Raw genomic sequence first — 16,528 nt, forward strand, 5'->3', positions numbered from 1 at the left:
GGAGGCAGCTCTGCTCTGTTCTGCTAATGGCAGATGGGCAAACAAGACTGATGGACATCTCCCTTGGTAGTAGCTGGGTGGCCACAGGAGGGTAACAAGGCTCCTCATTAACCTGCACATTAAAACCTCTCTGAGAAGGGCCTGGGCAGGAACTTTTTAAGGGAAAGGGGAGGAGGGGAAGGGTGTTGGGAGTGGTTCATCAAGAATCAGGGAGGCATCTGTGCAGCTTTGTGGCAAGGGATGCCGCGAAAGTTTGGGTGGGCTCAAAGGGAGGCTGGAGAAAACTTGGAAGCAAGATCTGTTGAGGGCTACCAAGCTGGCAAACCACATCAGATGTGGGAACCTCCCAAAACAGCTGGGTAAGTACTCGGGGAAAGTACCTTTTGCCTGTGCTTGTCCTGGTCCCTTCTTAGGCCCCTTGTGCACAGCCACAGCAGTGCCCATCTGCGCCATGACGCAGCCCCAAAGCCTGAGCAAGCATGGCCATGCCCCTGTAAAGCAGGGGAAGTGCTCTGGGTGGGAGGCATGTTTGGCTTGCTAACTTGGAAACCTCCAGTTTTAAGACAGACCTTAGGAGTGCCGGTGTCGGTCTATGGAGAACAGACTGCAGGCTCAAGGTCTTATGAAGGATTATAAAATCCTCGGGAAATAGGTGCACCTGACTTGTCTACGGGAATGAGCTTCCTCGCAGTTGCTTTACTGATACTAATGGCTCGTTTTAAGCTGCTGGTTATGTTGCTGATGTCTGCATCATTAAATCTGTCTTCTGTTGCAACCTGGACAAAAAAGGACCCACTTCTTCACACACAAACATAGATAGACCTGCATGTGGAATAATTGGAGATAAGGATGCAATAGGCTGCTTATGTTTGGAAGCACTAATAAATCTGCAGCCATGTAAGTGATTGTGAGAACCGACTGTGTTCAGCCAAAACCAAATAAGATGACCCAGTGTTTGCCTCAGGAAGCCTCTGCAGAGGATGGCACGGATGTGTGCAAATGCTCCTGTGCAGCGTGCTTGCATGCTGCTTGTGCCAGTGCTGCCAGGCACCTCCCCAGGAGCATCACCTCTCTGGGAAGGATGGTGATGGATGCAGACAAACACACTCTTCCTCGGTGATGAATGCTGAATGGTTTGCTTGCACAAAACCCACACAGCTCTAAGTGAGGAAAACTGCATCTGGCTTTGACTTCTTGCCACTACAATGATCAGGGAAGAGCACTCCCACACCCCAGGCTCCCTGCTAGGAATACCGGCTGTCTCCTTGCTGCTCAGCTTTAAACTCGTCACCACCACTTTCAGGTGGTTTTTGGCCCTTTGGGAGAAGTTGTGCTGTACGCTGTGGAGGTAAGTTGGGGTGACAGGTTTAGAGCAGCTCTACTAATAACCTTAAGGGATGATCCCCATCACAGCTCACCTGCTGCTGCTCCTTGATGCCATGGTTCCCAGCCACCCCCTATACTGCTCGTACAGGCAGGATTATGTTAGGGAAAGGGATGGGCAGTGTGTAGGAAGATCAGACTGGAACCATAACTAGAACACAGGCAATTCCCTACAATGTTTATTGGTTTTCTTGAAATCTTTTTACCTGTGTAGTTCAGCTGCCAATGAAATTGTTCTGTAATGTAAAGCAAAATTGCTCCCAAGCTCCTTTCTTCCAGAAACATAGATTGAGTAAAAATGTCTGTCTTCTTTTATTGCAAACACGTACAAGAATCCCTTTTCAGTCTTTGGTGTTGTGGGCATTCGTATCGAATACACAGGTGCCCAAATTGCTGCTCTGTTTGTCAACAGTTTGATCTAGGCTCCATGATTACACTGGCAAAGATTTCTTGGTGAGGAGTATGAAGGGGAAGAAGAACCCAAACCAAAATTAAAGAACCCCGAACCTTCTCTTGGATGATAAAGTATCACTGGCAAATTTCCTCCTAATGGCAAAAAATGAAACAATTTAAGTTTATTTGAGGGATTGGCTGAATATATGAGGCACAAGCACTGCTGGCTTCTGAAGGTCTCTGTTTCGTGTTTGCTCCTCTGCCCGTTCTGCTGCTCAAGGCTCTCTACAGGGCTGGAGCGGGCGCAGGAGCACGTGATGGGTGCTGGCTCGTCTCCCACTTTGCCATCTTGTGCACAACCATCTCTGCTTTCATTTTATAAACACTTGAGCCGTGGCTGGAATGGCTGGGAGAGAAGTTTGGGAAGCAGGAGCTGATGCGGCAGTGTCTGTAGGAGCCTGTGAGAGCAGTGACGGTTTTGAGATATGAATAATTACTCAGCAGCCATGGATAACATTAATGTCCACATTAACTACTGCGGTCATTGAAGCATCTTACAGCATGGATTTGCTGGGATTTTCAAACTGGCAGCTTCTTTGTGCTGTAAGTAGATGTGTTTAGGTGCCTCAATGACCTATTGCTAGTGCATACAGGTTTGGGTAGCGTGTCAAGTTGTTTAGAGTTGTTTTTATTCCTGATCCTTGGAAAAATGCTTATTTACTTATTATTACTTACTTACTTATTCTGTCACAAAATAGTGAATTATTTTTGAATGCTTCCTTCCTCTTTAAAGAGTTGCAGGACACAAGCTAGTGCAGAATTCCTGCCTGCTCTTTATATTGTCATTAAAAATAATGGTAGTAGAAGGCTCTTAATTTAAGACCATCACTCTGGGGGTATATAGAGGGGAGAGCCAAGACATTCTACTAAACATTCCTTGCTCAGCTTCCCAGAACATCCTGAACTGAGGGCAGAGGAGTAAATGACAGAGGAAAACAGTACCTGTGCTTTTACTAGCCAAATATTTGTACTGCCCACGTGTTCACCAGCCTTATCACGTGCACCATGTTCAAAGGAAAAATACAGCATGTCCTTATTTACTATTTAACAGAGGAAAAAAACACAGTGAAAGAAAACTGCAGAGGAATCTAGACAACTGGAGCAAAGCAGAATTGGTAAAGGAGTGTGAAATAAGCTTATCTGGAGCCATGTGCTGGAAAAATGTGGATCACGGTAGTATTGTGCTAGTCTGTCATCAATACTGTGCTCTAACACAAAGAGTATGTTGCTGTTCCTGGGCTGTAGCGAAGCTACATTGTTTTGGGAATTGCATTTAAAAGAAATAATCTGGGAGAAGGAAAATAGATGATATCTGCATATAAAAGAAATGGTGCACAGCGGGGAAGCCTGAACCCTGAGCTCTGAGGGTCTCATACTTTACTCGTAGCTTCCAGACTGCACTCTGACTTTGCACAAAATGTTGGGTGGAAGGTGTCACGCATATTCAGATTCACCCATACAAACTTCAAGGGCAATTTGACTGAACCCCTCTCTGTACGTGTATGAACACATAGCTTGAGGTTAAACCTGTAACTTCATCCACATAGTGAAGCCCGTAAAGACAGGCTAGTGTTTGTGAGTGCTAAAGAGAATAGTGCATGTTTCTGGGAATGAAGTAGGGTAATTCCCCAAACTAATAATAAATAGTAAATAATAATAAATAGCAACTAATAATAAAAAATATGTATTGGTCTCAATTTCTTTTCATAAATCGACTGTGAACTCAAAATAGAATTTCTCTTTTATTTGATGATGATAAAAATAACTCTGGCTCCCTTGTTTAAAAAGAAATGTTTGCTCGTCTTGTAGTCGTGTGAAAATCTCATTCAATCTGTAGTTGAAGCCCAGCTGGTTAACTAGTAGAGGGCAAAGCAAAGTGATATAAAAGACTTTAAACCAAGGAATTTAGAACAAAATATTTTCTGCCAGAATACTGGTTCTTGAACTTTAAATCTAGAAAGAATATAAAGATTAACTGGTCAGATGTTATATACAACAGCCAGTTCAGGAATCTGCTGGTAAAAATCCAGGGAGGCTGCATATTACATTGGATGTCTTTTCTAGAAGGAAGTTCCTGAATTTCCAGGCTCTGAACTGATGGAGAAATTTTTGTGGTCCATGGTAATGTGTTACAGTTGTTAATTACTCTAGCTACTAAAAACATACAAGTTATTTCTAGTCTGAGCTTTGATTTACAACAGCCAGCAAATGTCTCCAATGGATTTAGAAGCCTTAAGGAACTAATTTTTCTGTTAATCATCCTGCAACCACACTGGGTAAACATTATTCCACATAAAGTGTGACTTCAGTTAACTCTGACTGCATTTAACTCCTAAACTTCATGCAGCTCCATAGCTTATGTGGCTGGATCAGGTGGTAGAAAGGGATACAGAAGAGTGGGAAGAATCTTGTCCCAGAGAAATGCCAAATTTCCGCTCTGTGGAGGACCCATGTGGTAGCAACAATGGTCTTAGCAGCAGGAAGCAGAACATGCCTTAGTCATGCCTACTAAGCAGAACAAAGGCACTAACTACTGATAAGAGGAGAAGCAGATGCCTGGTTCTATTGATAAGGAAAAGCAGACACCTGGTCTATTGATAAGGAAAAGCAGACGCCTGATTCTACTGATAAGGGGGAAAAGCAGATGGTTTATGGCTGAGGCACCAACCAAACCCCAAGGCCATGCGTGAAGACTAAAAGGTGACAAGTTTAAGAAGAGGAAGACTCATTTGCTTCCTCTTGAAGACCCCTACTCACAGGAGGAAGACTCATTTACTTCATCTTGAGACCCCTGCCCATGACCAGAGAGGGGCATTGCACAGGCACAAATGACCATCTAGCGCATTATAATACAAAGCGGGGATAGATACTAAATATGTATAGGCGTATCAGTAATCTAATGCACATGTATACCTGAAGAGAATAAATGTTGAGGGAAAAATGACCCTGGGTGTGCGTACTTTGGAGGAGCGATCCCCATGCACCTCAGCGCTGAATAAAGCATACCTACTTTACAACTTTAACGAGTTTTGGAGTCAATCCGCCTATCAATTTGGCGAGCCAGCCTGGAGGCCTCTGTTCGGCTGCAGGATCGGGTGAGGAGCGGACATCCCAGGCGCCCCAGGCCGCTTGCCTGGAGGAGCTCCGCTTGTCGTCCGCGCACTGCGGGGACAGACAACAACCTGTGCCGGCTGCGGAGAAATGGTATGCTTGGAATTGAGGTACTTTAGGGGGCCTGTAAGGTGTACGTGTTGCCCGGGGCTGCTGGTAAGGCGTGCAGAGACGTCTGGTGCACAACGAAGTTCCCCTTGGCAGGTAGAGCTTGCAAGCAGGGGGCTCGTCGACCGATAGAGTGGCTGCGAGCGATCCTGAAGGCAGATCAGGCGAGTCCGGGTTTTCGCTGCATCCCAAGTTTTGGGAGCCAGGATGGACCTGCTAAGGGAAGCAGGTGAAGGGTACGTGAACCCACGAGGTCTCCGCTGCATCTCAAATTCTGGGAACCAGGACGGACCTGCTACCATAAGAAGCAGGAGAAGGGTAAGCGGAACCATAGTGTGAGTGTGTGGGATCCCATGTCTAAGTGTTTGTGTTTCTGCATGACTGAGACATAGCATAGCTACGAAGCCTAATCCGCGGTTCCATGTCTCCGCGAGGGGAGCGGCCAGAGATGGACAAAGCGTTTATGTTTTTCTGTCCTGTGTCTTGTCTGTGTATAATCATTAAGCAGCTTAGAAAGTGGGGGAAGGTCCAGCTACCCATCCCGCAGTGGATAGCTTTATGAAATACAAGGGCAAGGGAATTCCCTATGTGCCTTGTGGGAGTGTAACTGTATGTGCCTGGTGGCATTTCATGTGGATATTGCATTTCACGTGGATATTGTGCCTGTGTGCCTTGTGGGAGTGTAACTGTATGTGACGGGTGGTATTTCACGTGGATATTGTGGCTGTGGGAGTGTAACTGTAGGTGACGGGTGGCATTTCATGTGGATATTGTGGCAGTGCTTTTGGTGTAGATTCCACTTTTATAGCCACTCAGGGTACTGGTGGGGCAGATACTGCTCAGGGTGTCTTACGAAATACTGGCAGGTGAGAAATTATAGTTACCCAATCGGTTATTCTCTAGGACCAGAAGTAAAAAGATTACTTTGTGTAGAAAAGCCACAAAATCCCAGAGGACTTCCAGGAAGTTAGAAAGGAAAACTGAGAAAGGGTTTTTAAAAAGTATCAAAGAAAATTTGAGGAGACGGGGTTACAAAGGAGAAAGTAAAATGGGAATAAACCAAAGATTAAGAAAGAGCCCCTTAGGGTGTATTTTGGTACATTGGTGTCGTGGTTTAAACAAAAATCAGCCATAAATCATGCAGTCGCTCTCTCACTCCCCCTCCTTCTTGCCCTCCTCCTACTCCTGAAGGGACAGAGAGAAGAATCGAAAAGAATGCAACTCCCACGGGTTGAGATAAGAACAGCCCAGTAACTAAGGTATAAAACAAATCACTGCTGCTACCACCAATAATAATAATGATAAAGGAAATAACAAGAGGAAAGAATACAACGCCTCAACACCAGCCGACCGATAACTCCCCAACCCCACCAGACCAAGCACTGACCGATACCTCATCCAACCCTGCAGTCCCCTCAGCCCTTCCAGGTAACTCCCAGTTACATCCCGGGCACGACGTGCTGTGGTATGGAATACCTCTTTGGTCAGTTTGGGTCCGGTGTCCTGTCTCTGCTTCCTCCCAGCTTCCCCTCCTCCCTGGCAGAGCATGAGGCTCAGGAAGTCCTTGGTCAGACCAAACATTTGCGCAACTAAAAACATCGGCATTATCAGCACTGTTCCCAGGCCAAAAGTCAAAACGCTGCTGCACCAGCTACTAAGAAGGAGAAAAATAACTGCTACTGCTGAACCCAGGACAATTGGAAAGAAATTACAGGACCCAGGGGCACAGAAAATAAGAGAACCCTGATTAAGTACTGTAATCAATGGTGGCCTCTCTATAAATTAGAAGACAGGGCAAAGTGGCCACTTAATGGGACATTGGATTATAATACTATGTTACAACTAATGTTATTTTTAAGAAGGGAAAGGAGTGAGATGAAGTATCATATGCAGATATGTTCTTCACTCTCCAAAACCACCTGGAATGGCAGAGAGCCTGTGGAATGGTACAGCCCCAGGATCCCTTGGTGTTGGCCCTGGAAAAGGATAGGAGAGAAAATAGAAACAAGCCCAAGTGATGCTGTTCATCGTGCGATATTGGTCAAAGGTGCGCTAAACAGGATAAAATTCACCAAGACACAGATCAGGAATTAGTAGATATATTCAGACCCCCACCAAAAAGACGGGAGAATATGGATTCGGACGATGCTGTTACTCCTCCAGGGAGTCCAGTCTCCTCACGAACCCAGCAGAAGCCTGTCTTGCAGGCACCTCTTAGAGAGGCAATAGGACCTGAAGGAACTACAATGCTAATTAAAGTACCCATTTCTACCCTGGATCTGGAAACATGGAGAAAGGTTGCAAAGGATTACCGTAACGACCCTGTAGGTGTTACAAAGCATTTGCAATTCCTAGTGAAACAACATAATCCAGATTGGAATGACATACAGTTGCTGCTAGAAGCAATGACAGAAACAGAGAAACAATGACTATTAAAAACAGCAGGGAATCTAGCTGAGGACTACTATTGAGTAAAGCAGCAAGATGTAAAGGAGTTTTTTTCTCTCTAAGACCCAAAGTGGGACCCAAATCAATCAGCAGAGCGAGAAAGATTGCAGGCATACCAAGAATGGATTAGTAAAGGGGTAGAAAGGGCTATCCCAAAAACTATAACTTCGTCAGTCTTGTACGAGGTAAAGCAGGGCCCCTTAGAATCGCCATCTGAATTCCTAGATTGATTGAGGGAAGCAATGTGCCGTAATACACCACTAGATACAGGCTCAGAGGTGGGAATACAGCAATTAGTGTCTCTCTTTTTGGGACAATCCATGGGGGATACTAGGAAAAAACTGCAAAAATTGCGACCAACGGAGGGAAGAAATTTAGAAGTCCTCTTGGATGAAGCATGGCGAGTATTTAGTAACTGGGAGGAAAGTTACAAACAAGGAGTGCAGAGATTAGTGGTGGTAGTGGAAGAAGGGGGAAGAAGGGAACAAAGACAAGGGCCCCGACTAGGTAAAGATCAGTGTGCACTGTGCAAGAAATTTGGACACTGGAAGAGTGAATGTCCGGAAAATAAAAGAAACTGCCATACAAACAAAATCAGAAGGGGAAGGGTGATCGCACATGTGAAAGAAGACTGACGAGAACCGGGAGAATCTTCCCTAGCAGATCCACTGGTTATAATGAAGCTAGGGGATAAAGAGAAGGAGGTGGAATTTTGGTCGACACAGGCGCAACATACTCGGTTTTAAATAAAGCCCTGATGCCCTTAGGGAATGAATATATTACTGTAAAAGGAGCAACTGGCCAAAGTGAAAAGGCGTATTTTTGCAAACCATTAAAACACCAACTAGGAAAACAATGGGGCATTCACAAATTTTTATATATGCCCAACTCCCCAAAGGCTCTCTTGGGGAGGGATTTATTAGAACAGTTGGGGGCAGTCATCACCTTCAATGACGGCAAGATCACCTTAAAGGTAAATGACCAACAATACATAGAAGTGCTAAGTTTAATTTTAACTACACATCGAACAGGGGAAAAGATTAGAGAGGATGTATTAGACAAAGTATTTCCAGGGCTATGGGCTACAGATATACCTGGAAAAACCAAAAATGCACTCCCAATACAGGTCAAGCTCAAGGAAGGAAAACAGTCAGTCAGAGTCAAACAATACCCTTTGAAAAAGAAATACAGGGAAGGAATCAGCCCGATAGCTGAAAACTTCTTGCAGCTGGGACTATTAAAGGAGTGCCAGTCTGATTTCAACACCCCTATTTTACTGGTCCGTAAATCTGATGGGACATATCGGATAGTGCATGACTTACGAGCTGTCAACAACGCAACTGAGGATCTTTACCCAGTGGTAGCAAATCCATATACCCTGTTAACATGCCTGACACCAGAGCTAACTTGGTTTACTGTTTTAGATTTGAAAGATGCCTTCTTTTGCCTTCCTCTCCACAAAGCCAGCCAGAAAGGTTTTGCATTTGAATGGGAAAACCCTAGGAGTGGAGGAAGAACTCAGGTCACATGGACAGTGCTGCCTCAGGGATTTAAAAACAGTCCTACCCTGTTTGGAGAACAACTGGCAAAAGATTTAGAATCCTGGGAGGCCCCATCTGAAAAAGGGTAAATATTGCAGTATGTAGATGACATCTTAATCACTACCCAGACACAGGAAGCTTGTGTGGCCTGGACGGTAAGCGTTTTAAATTTTCTAGGACTTCAGGGATACAGGGTATCCAAGAAAAAGGCCCAAATAGTGAAACAAAAAGTAATTTACCTGGGCTATGAGACAAGTGCCTGACAACGAACTTTGGGACGGAACTGTAAAGGGACAATATGCCAAACCCCGAAGCCTCAGACAATAAAAGAACTACGAACCTTCCTGGGAATGACAGGATGGTGCAGGCTGTGGATTTACAACTATGGGTTGCATGTAAAGCCTCTATATGCACTCATTGCTGACGGAAGCAGAGATCTTCAGCGGACAAAACAGGCTACTCAGTCCTTCAACCAATTAAAGGATGCCCTTATGTCAGCTCCGGCCCTAGGACCTCCAGACGTGAGTAACATTCTTTCTGTTTTCTCACAAGAGACAGGGAATTGCCTTGGGAATACTAGCTCAGAACTTGGGCCCACATCAGCGAGCAGTTGCTTATTTTTCTAAACAATTGGACTCTACGGCTAAAGGATGGCCTGGGTGCCTTAGAGCCGTAGCGGCAGTCGTGCTAAATATTCAAGAAGCACACAAATTCACTCTGGGCCAGAAAATAACAGTGCTAGTGTCCCATACAGTGTCTGCAGTACTGGAGATAAAAGGTGGGCATTGGCTTTCCCATCAGAGGTTCTTAAAATATCAAGCTATCATGGTGGAACAAGATGATATAGAAATAGTAACAACCAACATTGTCAATCCAGCTTCTTTCCTCAGCGGAAACGAAGGTAGAGCCTATACATCATGACTGCCTGAAAACCATTGAGGACACATTCCAGCCGTCCAGACCTGAAAGATACCCCTTTGGACGACGCAGAAACCTGATTTACTGATGGAAGCAGCTATGTCATCAGTGGAAAGTACCAGTGGAAAGTGCCATGCTGGATATGCGATCACCACTTGTAGAGAAGTAACAGGATCTGGACCACTACCAACAAACACCTCTGCACAAAAGGCGGAACTGATCGCTCTAACCAGTGCTCTGGAACTAGCAAAAGGGAAAAATAGAAACATCTATACAGACTCAAGATACGCATTTGGAGTTGTGCATACTTTGGAGGAGCTATCCCCATGCACCTCAGCGCTGAATAAAAGCATACCTACTTTACAACTTATCGAGTTGTGGAGTCAACCCGCGTATCAGCTGCAAGCCCTGTCCAACCTGGCCTTGAACACTGCCAGGGATGGGGCGGCCACAGCTTCTCTGGGCACCCTGTGCCAGCGCCTCAGCACCCTCACAGGGAAGAGCTTTTTTCTAATGTCTAATCTCAATCTCCCTACCTGCCCCTCTCCAGCTTTCTCATCAGCACTGGGAGCTGCCCTAAGGTCTCACCAGAGCCTTCTCTTCTCCAGAATGAACGAGCCCAGCTCTCTCAACCTGCCTCCATAGCAGGGGCGCTCCAGCAGTTATCATGGAGTGATGCCTTCCACTCAACTCATGTCTAAATAGCAAAGGGAGCTGATGTATTGATTTAGAAAAGAGTTGTGGCTGCTTAGAATGATCCGGTGTCCCCTGTGCTGAAGTCTTTCACCAGAGGTCAGGCCTTTCCCTGCAAAACAAGCCACCCAAGTGCCCCAGGGTAAAATGTGGATCAGGCAAAGGTGTGATGAAAGCAGGTGGTGGCTTTTTTTGTCTTTTGAGGTTTTGGGAGTGTTTTGGTTTGTTTTGGTTTTGGTTTGTTGGGATTTTGTTCATTGGTTTCTCTGCTGTTTTTTTGCTAGGCCACTGCAGAATGCTTCAGTCTCCTTTCCCACAATATAAACAATGAGAACAGTTAAGTCCAGCTGAGTACTGGCACAGAACCACCAAGAGCCACAACATCTTGAATCACTCTGAACATTTGCCATGGGGACACTGGTCAATGTTTGCAGATGGGTGCTTTGCACAAAGATGATGTGGGAACTGCTAAAGCATCTCTTGCAGAGCCCTTTCCCAGCAGACAGGTTCTGAGCTCTGTTTCCCAGCCTATCACTATTTATTGCAACTAGGAGGAAGCTGAATGCTTTCAACTGAGCACTCTTCAGCTTCCTTCAAAAATCAGAATTACTTGAAATCAGTGTTTGGTGGTTACTCTTGGCAACCTCTAAACACAGTTAATGTTTCAAAAATGCCATAAAGAGTTTTATCTACATCCTAACAGTGCTACAACCACTATTAACAAACGTTGGATTTATGAAAATGATGGTGTGATTTAAAAACTGGCTGTTCTTTTTTTGCTTTGGAACAACGTTTGAAATGCACCATTTCCCTTTGCATGGGAATCTGTTCACATTGCACCTATATTCAAGGGAATAGTGAATTCAGCTGAAATATTTGCGTGGTTATACCAAGGAAAACAAGTCTTGTAGATGGTATCCGCTATACTGAGCACCTTAGTTAGAGAAATAACCTTATATTAATGTAATTATTAAATATTTGAGGGTGCTGAGGCGCTGGCACAGGGTGCCCAGAGAAGCTGTGGCTGCCCCATCCCTGGCAGTGCTCAAGGCCAGGTTGGACACAGGGGCTTGGAGCAAGCTGCTCCAGTGGAAGGGGTCCCTGCCCGTGGCAGGGGTTGGAGCTGGATGAGCTTTAAGGTCCCTTCCAACACAACCACTGCCGCCCACACAAGTGCAAAGGCCCCCAGCACAGGCACCCACCTCCCCGGACCCACCCGCGCCCCGACCCCGCGGCCGGCACCGCGCGGTGCCTGCCGGGAGCTCAGTCCGCTGCCCCCCCCTCGGTCAGGTCCCGCCGCCGCCATCGGACTGCGGCTCCCGGTGTGCCCCGCGCGGGACGCGCCTGCGCCGCCGGGCTCCTCGGGCGGAAACCTCCGCCTCCGGCTCCCTTCGTTTTACCGGGGCGGCGCTGGGCTCAGCCCGAGACCTTGAGGGGGAGAACGGGGCCGTGCGGCGGCCGGGCCCATCGCCGCCGCTGAGAAGCCGCGGGTAAACCACCTCTCCGGCTCCAGCCAGCAGGACTGGGCGCCCGGCGGTGGGTGAGTGGGAGGGCGGGACTGGGCCCCGCCGGTGCGAAGCGGGAGGGGAACGGGACCGTTATACCGCGGGTCGCTGAGGGAAGGCCTCCCCGTCCCTCAGCGCCGTGGGGCCGCATCCCCAGTGGGGCAGTGGTTGTGTGGGTGGGAAAGGGCGGGACGCGGTATGCGAAGGGCTTTGTGGGTCTTTCCTCACACCTTCCGGAGGGGCGGCGGCGGGGCCTGCGCCGGGACCCCTCACCTTCCCAGGCCGGGCAGCGGCGCCTGGCGCACCCCACCAGGGACAGGGGTGCATGCGTGCCTGGCCCAGGACCGAGCCCCTCGTGTGAGCCGCTGCCCGAGCCCTGGGGTGGGGGTGCGGGGCAGCTCAGGTGAGGAGTTCCTGCAGGCACATGCAGCCGGCAGGAGGGTGTTATTGATTCTTTTGTGTTGAAACCTAGAGGCCTTTAGGGCTTGTTTCCCCTCCTCCTCCCCCTATATACCAGGCACCTGAGTCTCACCCCACAGGTGGCTGATTTGCACAGAAGCCACTGTCAAGGGGAGCGGGTTACCTGGGGGGAATCAGAATCAACTCGGTTGGGAAAGACCTTTAAGACCAGCAAGTCCGAGCTTTACCGCAGCACTGCCAAGGCCACGAGTAAGCCACGTTGGGGAGGGGCCTCATCTACACAGTTCATGAACTCTTCCAGGGATGATGACTCCCTGTTCCGATGCCTGACCACCCTTTCGTTGAAGACATTTTTCTTAATATCCAGTCTAAAGGGCAGGAGAGCTCGGCAGAGAGACCCAGAGAATGCGCCTGCACAGTGGCTCCTTGAGGCTGGAGTTCAGGCAGGGTGGGTTTATGTGCAGCAACGTGTGTGTTCCAAAGGACCTGCCTACCCAGCAGCAGAGAGTTGTTATAGAAGTCTGTCAACCTGATGTTTAAGGGAGGTCAGTGTAAAGTCATACACCTGTCTGGATGTGTAACATGATCCACCTCTCTTGGATTAATGACAGAGTTTTTAATTATCGTGTTTTGGGTATCATCTGTTGTGTTTCCAGTTCTTTAATTGCAGGCTTAGTGTTTAAGTTGCTTGAGAGAAACATCCGCATGGTGACTGTTTAATGAGTGCAACCACCCCCTTGTAAGCTAATTGTGTAGCTGAGGAGTTGTCAGTGCATGTGAATCTTTGGGTTAAGACCTTGCAATAAGGAGCAACTCTTAGACTCTGTTTATAAACATGTCTAGGGTTTTTTTTCCTGCTTGCCTAACTTGAACTCTGCAATTAAAATAGCAACCCCCTATGAAACATATTAAAAGATAAACAAAAGTAAAGGCTTATAAATCCATTAGGTAAATTAGATTGTGTAAAAGTCTGCCCCCCCCATATGGACTGGTAAGAGGCTACAGTCAGCTTTTTGTCTTATCCATCAGCACATGAGAACCTTTCCATATAAGTCTGGTTGAAACTCTTGTTCCTCTGTGTCCTGGGTTCAGCAGTAGCAGTCATTTTTCTCTTTAACAGCTGATGCAGTGCTGTGTTTTTGACTTTCAGCCTGGGAACGGCACTGATAACACCAACGTTTTTAGTTGCTGCTAAGTAATGTTTAGCCTGACCAAGGGCAGGGAGGAGAGGAAGTGGGGAGGAAGCAGAGACAGGACATGCGACCCAACCTAAGCAAAGAGGTATTCCATACCACAGCACCTCATGCCCAGGATGTAAAACTGGGGGCAGTGTCCTGGGTTCAGCAGTAGCAGTCATTTTTCTCCTTCTTAGTAGCTGGTGCAGTGCTGTGGTTTTGACTTTCGGCCTGGGAACAGCACTGGTAACGCTGATGTTTTTAGTTGTTGTTAAGTAATATTTACTCTGACCAAGGACTTTGTGAGTCTCATGCTCTGCCAGGGAGGAGGGGAAGCCAGGAGGAAGCAGAGACAGGACACGGGACCCAAACTAGCCAAAGAGGTATTCCATACCACAGCACATCATGCCCAGGACATAGAACTGGGGGCAGTTACCCGGAAGGGCTAGATCACTGCTCAGTTGGGCTGGGTATCTTTCTGCGGGTGGTAAGTGGTTCTATTCTCTTTCTTTGTTATTTCCCTTATCATTATTGCTTTTGGTGGTAGTGGCAGTGATTTGTGTAGTTACTGGGCTGTTCTTATCTCAACCCGTGGGAGTTACATTCTTTCCATTCTCCTCCCCATCCCTCTGGGAGCGGGGGAGGGGAGGAAAGGAGGGGAGTGAGTGAGGGCTGTGTGGCTGAGTTGCTGACTGGGCTTAAACCAGGACACTCTGTAAGACTGAGTTTGTCATTGTCCTGCTTTTGGCTGAGATAGTGTTAATTTTCTTCCTAGTAGCTGGCATAGTGTTCTGTTTTGGCTTTAGTCTGAGAACAATGCTGATAAGCAGTGCTTATCCTAATCAAGGACATTCCACTCTCTCATGCTCTGCCAATGAGGAGAAGCACAAGAAAGCAGGAGGGAGCACTGCCAGGATGCCTGACCTGAACTAGCCAAAGGGATAGTCCATACCACAGGACATCATGCCGAGTATATAAACTGGGGGGAGTTGTCCAGTAGGGCTGATCACTTCCTGGTGACAGGCTGGGCATCGGTCAGCAGGTGTACTGTGCAGGGCAAAGTTTATTCCTTCATTTCTCTCTCTCTTATTTTCTATAATTATTGTTATATTGTTGTATCTTCAGTTATTGAACTGTTCTTTTCTCAGCCCTTAGGTTTTTACTTTTTTTTTCTGATTCTCCTCCCCATCCCACTGTGGAATGGGGGAAAGCAAGTGAGCAGCTCTGTGGTACTTAGTTGCCAGCTGAACTTAAACCATGACAGCAATTTTCTGACAGAAAGTTACTTACACATTCCCTAACTCTTCCTTATGGAATTTACTTTTATTTCTGGTCTGAGATCCTGGGTAGAGAGAGACTTCTAATAGGATTGACATAAATGCTTGAATCCTTAGAAGAACATGTGTAATAGATTCCATGAAAATCACTGTTCTGGTTCATTTGGTTAAATACAGTAATAAGAACAAGGGAGAAGATGCAGAATGAATTAAGTGACCAAATAGAGGGGTCTGATTACTGCTGTACAGTGATGGAGTAATGAGTTTCACAGGTTTCCCAGGGTGGCCTGAGGCATGCTATGCTGGGCAGGAGCACACCAGTGTGTAAATCAGTTTGACCCTTTTGATACCTGTGACCACTGCAGTATGACATAGAGATCCAAAGGACCAGCTCACACTAAGGAGGATGACAATTTCTCACTCTGGAAAATATGCCACCACCAATTTGTTATATTTAAATAAATACAAATGGAGTTTAGACTAAGTCACTTCTTTGATATTACGTGTAAGTCTTGATGGGCAGGAACTAAGGTAATTGTTACTCAACATGATCGTCATGTTGACTAAGTAAATGTAATTACACTGGTAAAGACAAATTATTGGATGGTCAGGACTGCTGTAATTAATATTTTGTTTACATGGTTTCACTGTAATTTATGAACGCCTTGGTGCTGCAGTAGGGCACTGCATACTTAAACACTGCAAAACTCAGTGATTTGTTCCCCAGGTCTGTCTGGCTTTAATGCAGCAATGATTTTACACTAATGGCTTCTTAACTACTCCAAACTGGGTAATAAGTTCACTTCTATATAGTTGACTTGTGAGGTACATAGTTAAATACTGCATTTTCATTTATATAACATTTCATCATTATATGATGGTTTACATTGGAATCTTTAATGAAAATCAAATTTAGTATCTCTTTGCAAACATACAGGCTTATGAATGAGAGAAATCAGATGCTTCTAAAATAATAGTTGCTCAGATAGTGTTTTTCTTTTTTAATGTCTATGAAGAGTAGCAGAGCTACATGTAGGCTGACTAAAAGTCATCAATCATGAGTATCACGAAATTACCTAGAAAAATGGGAATTAATTATTACTGGTCTTAGTGGGGGAGTCTTAGAGTGGTGTAGTGAGCACTCCTAGAAAAGTGATGCTGGTTCTGTGTGACTTTGTTGTCTCAGTGCTCTCTGGTGTGTTCAGCACCAGGTGTTTCCCCTCAGAACTTTGTTGTTTGTTAGGGACCCTTTTTCCTGATGGCTTTTGGTTGCTGACCTTCTGCATGGCTGCCCTTGAAGGTAAAAAAATAAAGCAAGCTTAAGTCAGTGAGCACTACAGTAGGGATCTGGGGCAGTGTGTTGCTTTACAGGGAGATCATGTTGCCAGGTTGCATGCTTCTGCAAATCCTTTCATTAACTGGAGTGGGATGTGCTGTCATAAGTAGTTGCTGGTGGGTTTTGTTGGGGTAAGCCCTAATATAGAACACTTGGTGCT

The 16,528-nt window shown here is 46.3% G+C and overlaps 1 protein-coding gene across 17 annotated transcripts in view; it reads left to right on the plus strand.

The window, feature by feature from the left end:
- The first annotated feature begins 11,890 nt into the window (after positions 1 to 11,890).
- The window catches only part of GTF2I (general transcription factor IIi), a 74,811-nt gene continuing 70,173 nt past the window's right edge, over positions 11,891 to 16,528 (plus strand). For 14 of the 17 annotated variants that reach the window (XM_065694779.1, XM_065694781.1, XM_065694775.1 and 11 more), the window contains exon 1: positions 12,063 to 12,195. The gene's annotated coding sequence lies outside the window, so the exon portion shown is untranslated. Of the gene's footprint in view, positions 12,196 to 12,427; positions 12,564 to 16,528 lie in introns of those variants that run through there. The other 3 variants (XM_065694791.1, XM_065694777.1, XM_065694778.1) reach the window with 3 other exon arrangements.

This window comes from Lathamus discolor, chromosome 14 (assembly GCF_037157495.1).
Source record: "Lathamus discolor isolate bLatDis1 chromosome 14, bLatDis1.hap1, whole genome shotgun sequence".
Taxonomy (NCBI): Eukaryota; Metazoa; Chordata; class Aves; order Psittaciformes; family Psittacidae; genus Lathamus; species Lathamus discolor.